An 8374-nucleotide genomic window follows, 5' to 3' on the forward strand; every position below is an offset into this window, starting at 1 on the left:
AAATAAAAGTCTTCTGTACAGCAAAAGAAACCATCAACAAAACAAAAAGAAAGCCCACCATATGGGAGAACATATTTGGTGATGATACATTTGATAAAAGGTTAATATCCAATATATATAAGGAAGTCATGCAACTTAACAAAAGGAAGACAAACAATCCAATTAAAAAATGGACGCCCAAGCCTGTTTGGCTCAGTGGATAGTGCATTGGCCTGTGGACTGGGAGGCTCCATGTTTGATTCCAGCCAAGGGCACATACATGCCAGGTTGCCGGCTCAATCCCCACTAGGGGGTGTACAGGAGGCAGCCAATCAATGATTCTCTCTCATAATTGATGTTTCTATCTCTTCCTCTCTGAAATCAATATATTTTAAAAATAATTTTTTAAAAATATATTTTATTGATTTTTTTTGACCCCCTCCCTCCCTCCCACCCATCCCCTCCCTCCCCAGAGTTTTGTGTCCATTGGTTGCACTTATATGCATGTATACAAGTCCTTCGGTTGATCTATTATCTCCCCCAGATCTTCCTCCCCAAAAATAATTTTTTAAAAAATGGGCAAAGGACCTAAATAGTCACTTCTCCAAAGTGAACATATTACAGCCAAGAGACATATAAAAAAATGTTCAAAGTCACTGATCATCAGAGAGATACAAATTAAAACAATGAGGAATCACCTCATACCTGTCAGAAAGGCTACCATCAACAAATGACAAGTGCTGGCAAGGGTGAGGAGAAAAGGGAACACTAGGAGTACACTGCTAGTGGGAATGCTTACTGGTGCAACTATTATGGAAGACAGTATGGAGATTCCTAAAAAAATTAAAGATGGAACTGCCATTTGACCCAGTGATCCCACTTATAGGAATATATCCTAAGAAACCCAAAGCACCAATCAGAAAGAATGTATGCACCCCTATGTTCATAGCAGCAAAAGGTAGAATAGCTAAGATCTGGAAACAGCCCAAGTGCCCACCAGTAGATGAGTGGATAAAAAAGCTGTGGTACATTTATACCATGGAATACTATGCAGCAGTAAAAAAGAATTACAGCTTACTCGTGAGACAACGATAAGAGTGGGCTAAAGGGAGTAGATGGGGGGCAAACAATAAAGATTTAAAATATAAAAATAAAATAAAATGGTTCTATAGGACTGAAAGTATATTTAAGAGTAACAGCTATTGTACTTTAAAGCACATGCTTTTTAAAAACCAAATGATAACTGAGTCCATTTTTAAACAAATACAAACCTTTTTCTATATAAGTACTAGAAGTTGTTTCATTATGTATGCCTTGGTTTTGGATGATTTAGGTTATTTCAATCTTTCACAGTATTTCTGTTTTTCTAAGACACAAATATGTCTTAGCAGGAAAAGTCCGTATGTTTCTGGAAAAATAAAATAGGAGGTGAAGTTAAAATAATATTCATATATAGTTATTCTATAATTATTAATTCAATGTAGAGGAAATGCTAAAATAAAGGATTTTCTGACTAATTTAAATAAAATGATTTTAAAACAATTAGAAAAACATGTTAAAATGCTACTTTTTAGTGCATATTGCTACACCTAAAATAAAAGTTTAAAATTTCATAAGTATTTTCAGAAAGACAGTATCTAAGATAATTAGTAAGCATTGCTACTTTTATGGATTAGAGAACAAAGGGATTACACCAAGTATGTTAGCAAAATGAAAAGTATAATTAACAAATAAAGTATTCATTTTTAGAGATCAGTGTTACATTTAAGCCATTATCTGTTTGTATTAATGTGGTGTTAGTTCTCAATTTCTTTTTAATTGTGATAAAATACATAAAACATAAAATTTACTATTGAACCATTTTTAAGAGTATGGTACAGTAGTGTTAAATATATTCATATTTTAAAAATATATATTTTATTGATTTTTTACAGAGAGGAAAGGAGAGTGATAGAGAGTTAGAAACACCAATGAGAGAGAATCATCAATCAGCTGCCTCTTGAACACCTCCCCACTGGGGATGTGCCCGTAACCCAGGTATATGCCCTTGACCAGAATCGAACTCAGGACCCTTGAGTCTGCAGGTCGACGCTCTATCCACTGAGCCAAACAGGTTTCGACTATATTCATATTTTGACAAACTATTTTCCAGAACTTTACCATCTTGTGATACAAATTATACCTATTAAACAACTCCTTTCTCCACCCTCCCTAACCTCTTGCAAACACATTCTACTTGCTTTTTCTATGAGTTTGACTATTCCAGGTATCTCATGAGTAAAATCATAGAGTATTTTATCTTTTTGTGACTACCTTATTTTAGGATAAGGCTCTTGAGCTTAACTATATTGTAGCATATGTTAAAATGTTTATCTTATAAAATTCAACTGTATGTTTGTACCATATTTTATCCATTCATTGATGGACACTTTGGGCCACTTCTTGCCTATTAAGTGTTGTGAGCATGGGTGCATTAATATTTCTTCAGAGCCCTGCTTTTAGAAATGTGTAATTGGAATTTCTAGGTCATATGGTAATTCTATTTTTTTTTTTTATTTTTTATTTTAGAAATTGCAGTGTTTTCCTTAAGTGGCAGCATCATTTTACATTCCCAACATTCAACAGGGTTCTAGTTCCTCCTTATTTGCATATCATGTTATTTTCTGAAATTTTTGTTTAAAAGTAGCCATTCTAATGGATGTGAGCCTTGTCAATCACTTTAAAAATAGCACTGCCCAGGCCCCAACCTCTGGAGGTGGGACTTGGAAATCAGTTTTTATTACTTGATTTTTAAACTAACTTGGTGTTTCTGCCCTGGTGGAGTGGCTCAGTTGACTAGAGTATCATCGTGTGCACTGAAAGGTCTCAGGTTTGATCCCTCCTCAGAGTCTATAGAGAGGCAACCAATTGGATGTCTCTCTTGCCCACTCCTTTCCTCTCTAAAAAGTTTCTTGGTGTCTCTGATGTGTAGCCAGGATTAAGGATCACTACCACTACATTAACTTGGAGGTGATTACCAATCTTATAATTTATTTTATCTTATGATTGGACTTTTCTCACATACACACAAAAAAACCCCTCAAAAATCTTTAAGAATCAAGATGATATTCTAAAATATCACAACTGAAAATGGCTCTTGCTCAGCTGATGTGCCTCACTGGTTGAGCATTGACCTATCATGATTCAATTCCCAATCAGGGCACATGCCAAGGTTGTGGGCTTGATCCCCATTGGGGGAAGGGGACATGCAGGAGACAGCCGATCAATAATTGATGTTTCTATCTCTCTGCTTCCTCTCTAAAATAAAGTTAAAAAGAACATTAAAAAAAAAAATGGCTCTTATCCTGGCATTTTAATTTTTTAAAGCTAGACTACCTTTTAAGTGTCCCAATTATAAAGATAATCACTATGACTTCTATCATCATAAATTAAAGTTTATTGACTGTTTTAAAATTTTATAGTTTTGCTGTGCATTATATTGTGTCTGGCTTCCTTTCATCAATGTTATGTTTGTGAGATTTAGCCACATTATTTACCTATGTTGTCCGTTCATTTTCATTGCTATATGGTATTCTACTATTGAATTATCATCCATCATTCCTATTGGGACCTTTGTGTTTTTCCAAATAATTGACTAATGTCATGCATATGTGCAATATTATGTTGTGTATTAACCCAGAAGTAAAATAGTTGAATCACAGATTATGTGTATGTTCAACTAAGGAGAAACTAAGACATAACCAAACACAAGTTATTTTATATCAAATATTTGCAATAAGCTATTAAATATATTTTGGAGACTAGGGAAATTTAGGGAATTGTTCATTTTGATAGGTATGAGAATTACATGGTGATTACATAGGGAAAATGTTTAAATGTATGCTAAAAAATTGGTGTGAATAGTCACACCTTTATAGTATGTGCTAAATGGTTTTTGCAGAAAACCCTATATAGAAAAGCAAAGATGACTACATAATTTTCCCTATATGTTAAAAATTTTTAATAATGAAGTGTACTGTGATGGAAGATACAGATGGACTGGCCAAGAATAACAGCTGATAATTATCATTGGGCAAAATAATAGCTAATATTGGTAATCTGATCTTTTCAAAGTAAATGTTGTCTTACTGTTCAAAGTATTTTTTAAAAATATATATTTTATTGATTTTTTCTTTTTTACAGAGAGAAAGAGAGACAGACAGAGAGCCAGAAACATCGATCAGCTGCCTCCTGCACACCACCTATTGGGGATGTGCCTGCAACCAAGGTACATGCCCTTGACCTTTCAGTCCACAGGCTGACACTCTATCCACTGAGCCAAACCAGTTTTGGCTGTTCAAAGAATTTTAATTTTATTTATTCCCAAAATTTTTAAAAAAGAACTTATATGTGCCCAGATGGTTTGTCTTAACGGTTGAACTTCGACCTATGAACCGGTTGATTCCCAGTCAAGGCACTTGCCTGGATTTCGGACTCCACCCCCAGTGGGAGGCATAGAGGTGATTTTCTCACTTCATTGATGTTTCTCTCCCACTTCCTTCCTGTCTCTGAAATAAATAATAATATATACAAACTCATGTGGCTTTTTATGATACTTAGCAAATTTCTGTGTTAGCTACCAACTTCACTTTTTTTTTTTTTTTTACTGTCTCTAAAGCCTTTATTTTTATTAACAGGAAACAGAAAAAGCCAACATAATGGCCCAGCAACACAGACCAAGAGATTTTCACCTTATCTTGACATAATGGTGTGTCATGTTCAGTTGCAAGGTATCAGAAATAGTATCATTCATTTAGTTTGTTTATCTCTAAAATCACTTGTACTCCAGCATGCTAAAGTATGGAGTTATAAATATTCTGGCTAGTATGTATAAGCCATGACTATCTTGTGGGTATGAAAGTTCACTGTTGTTTCTAATGTTTATGGTGAGTTGTCATTTTATTGTTACTGCTGCTTTCAAAGCAGTTTTTGCCCATTGATTACAACAATGTTTCCTTTTCCATTCTTGTTCCCAGCCAACTGGACTCTCTCGTATTAGCATTTTCCTATGTATTTTTTAGAAACTATATGGGTGTGTTTTTTGTTGTTTTTTTACACAAGAGTGCTGGTCATTACCAGAACTTAATTCATCTTAGAAAAATGTCTTCCCTCAAAGAAAAGTTTTAGGGTAGCCACCCTTTCCTTTAATAGCTACATAATGTCATATGGATGTGGACATAGGAGATATTATATGCAACATTGCAATGAATATTCTCATATGTACAGTAATGAATATATATGCCACTACCTATTTTATATATATATATATATATTTGAGGGGAGCTGGTCTATTTCTATTAACAATTTCTGGGACAATGTTTTTAAATTTTGCTAGATGTTTTCTTGTTCTCCTGATGCATTCCAACTTCTAGTTCTACCCACAATGTACAAGAGTAAAGTTTCAAACTTCAAGTGGTTGTGAATATTTTAAAGTCATTTCTGACAAATACCCATAGATCAAATATTTCTTGAAGTGCATACATAAGCTAAAAGTTATTTCCAAAATGTTCACAGAAACATAAAAGTTCACATCTAATTCAGAGGTTTCCTCCTTTCAAAAACACCAGGACCAACCAATTTCATGTATTTTCCAAGAAAAAAGTTTAATTCCTCAATTATTACTATAGTAGGTATTAAATTGTGCTGCCCAATATGCATACTGAAGCATCAAGGAATCAAGCTGATAAAAAAAAAAATTTAAGTTAAGGTATCTTGAACCAGGAAGGCTCAATTTTATATAGTTGCATGTTTTGAGGCTTTGAACAAAGCTTGTTTAAAACTATTTTCCACACATTTCAACGAATGGCAGAGAATGTTATTCTGCTGTTTGGTGCCTCTTCTGGTGGGACCTCATAGTAGATCTTACACATGCAGGAAGGAAGTAGTATAGCATAGAACTAAAGAGTTTGGCTTTTGAATATCAGATGGTTTCGGAATTAGTAAGGTTAAAAAAGAAAAAAAAAAAAAAAAAAAAAAAAAAGGTAATCTGCGGTGATGAGCTCAAACACTCTAAATCCAGCATCATCAAATGAGCTGCCTCCAATCCAAGGGAGAAAAAAGTTTCTTTAAAATAAAATCAGGGCCCTAGCCAGGGAGGCTCAGTTGGTTAGTGTCATCCCCCTAAACCACATGTGTCAAACACAAGGCCCGCGGGCCAAATCCAGCCCGCCAGGCCTTGCAATGTGGCCCGCACCGCGCTGTCATCACTGCACTCCGCTGTCAGTTTATGACATTGTCAGTTTATGACTGTTCAGTAAACCATTCGGCCCGCGATTTAGGCTGGATTTTAGATTTTGGTCCCTTCTCTGATTGAGTTCGACACCCCTACCCTAAACCAAGGTTGTGGGTTCAATCCCTAGTCAGGGCACAAAAAAAAACACACCAATGAATGCATAAATAAATGGAGCAACAAATCAATCTCTCTCCCAAATCAATTTTAAAAAGAATAAAGAAAGCCCTGGCTGGTTTTTCTCAGTGGTTAGAGTGTCACCCTGCAGACTGAAGATTCCAGGCAAGAGCACAAGCTCTGGTTTTGGGCTTGATCCCCATTAAGGGGCATGCAGGAGGCAGCCCATCGATGATTCTCTCTCATTATTGATGTTTCTATCTCTCTCTGAAATCAATAAAAGTATATTAAAAAATAAAATAAATATAAATAAAATGAGGCTTCAATTAAGGTCAAACAGGTAATCTAGAAAATATATCTTCCTCACAATCATCCAGGCTTCTCATCTGCTCCTCCCTGCAATCTGAGTCCTGTCTAGAACTCTTCTCTGTACTCTAGATAATGACCTCCCTCTGAAGGTCCCTTCTCTCTCTTGATCGGATCTTTAATATTTCTATCCTAACTTACCCTCCCATATAAACTTTCTCAAGTGTCCCTAAAATTCTTCTCTTGATCCTATTGTCTCCTCGTAGCCCCAATCTTCTTTCTTTGGTACCTCACATCAGAACATCCTTAAAAATGGCCTCGTTTGGGACCGGTTTGGCTCAATGGATAGAGCGTCAGCTTGGGGACTGAAAGGTCCCAGGTTCGATTCTGGTCAAGGGCATGTACCTTGGTTGCGGGCATATCCCCAGTAGGGGGTGTGCAAGAGGCAACTGGTCGATGACTCTCTCTCATCGATGTTTCTAACTCTCTATCTCTCTCCCTTCCTCTCTGTACAAAATCAATAAAATATATTTTTAAAAAAATGGCCTTGTTTTTTTACCCCCATCTCACACTCTCTCCCACAATTTCTCTAATTCCCTTACATTAAGGTTAATACTATACTTAGTTGTTAAAGCCAATGGGTTCTTTTTGACCCCTATTTCATTTGACCTCTCAACTACATCTGTCACTAGACTATTGTGACTCTCTTAAAACTCTTTTCTAGTTTCCAGGATACATTTTCCCCAGATTCCATTTGTTAAATATTTATAAAGCACCTTCAATGAGGTCAAAGACTGAGCTAGAAATTGGGGATACAGTCTCTTTACAGAGATTATAAAACACACAAACAAACCCAAAACAAACAAACAAACAAACAAACAAACAAAACACCCAGCACCAGCACCAACAACAACAAACACCCAGCACCAGCTGATTTGGCTCAGTGGACAGAGCATCTGCCTGTGGACCAAAGGGTTTCGGGTTCAATTCCAGTCCAGGGCATTTACCTTGGCTGCAGGATCCCCCCCAGCTCAGGGCTCATTGATGTGTTTCTCTCACATCAATACTTCTCTTGCTCTCTAAAAATCAATAGAAAAATATTCTCGCGTGAGGATTAAAAACAAAATAAAACAGGGTTCTATGGGAACAAAGAGAGGGCCAGAGTGGAATTCCAGATGCTATTTGCTTCATAATTTCATTTGGCTAGTCCATTAATCTCCCCTCCTTTGCACCCTATTTATATGTCATCTACAAACTCCCGGGATATGGTCTCAGTCACTGCAAGATTTCAAATATCTCTACACAAATGACTGACTCTAATGTACATATTCTGAATACTTCTTGTGGCCTGGCCAGAGGTGGTTGAGTGCTGACCAATGAAGCAGGAGGTTACCTTTGGATTTCTGGTCAGGGAATATGCGGGGATTGCAGGCTGGCTCCCCAATGTGGGGCAGGCAGGAGGCAGTTGATCCATCGATTAGCGATTCTCTCTCAGCATGGATGTTTCTCTCTCTCCATCTCCCTTCCTCTCTGAAATCAAAAAAAAAAAAAAAATATATATATATATTTTAAAAATAATACTGTGTTCCTATTCTCTGTCCCTCAAGCCATTGGCTTGGTTCACTCGTCACTTCCCACCTGAACTAACGCAATGGTTTGATTCCTAACACAGGCTAGCGGCACCTTGAGCTCAGGCCCAACCCG

The sequence above is a fragment of the Pipistrellus hanaki genome (genome assembly GCF_964339955.1).
Source record: "Pipistrellus hanaki genome assembly, chromosome: 2".
NCBI lineage: Eukaryota > Metazoa > Chordata > Mammalia > Chiroptera > Vespertilionidae > Pipistrellus > Pipistrellus hanaki.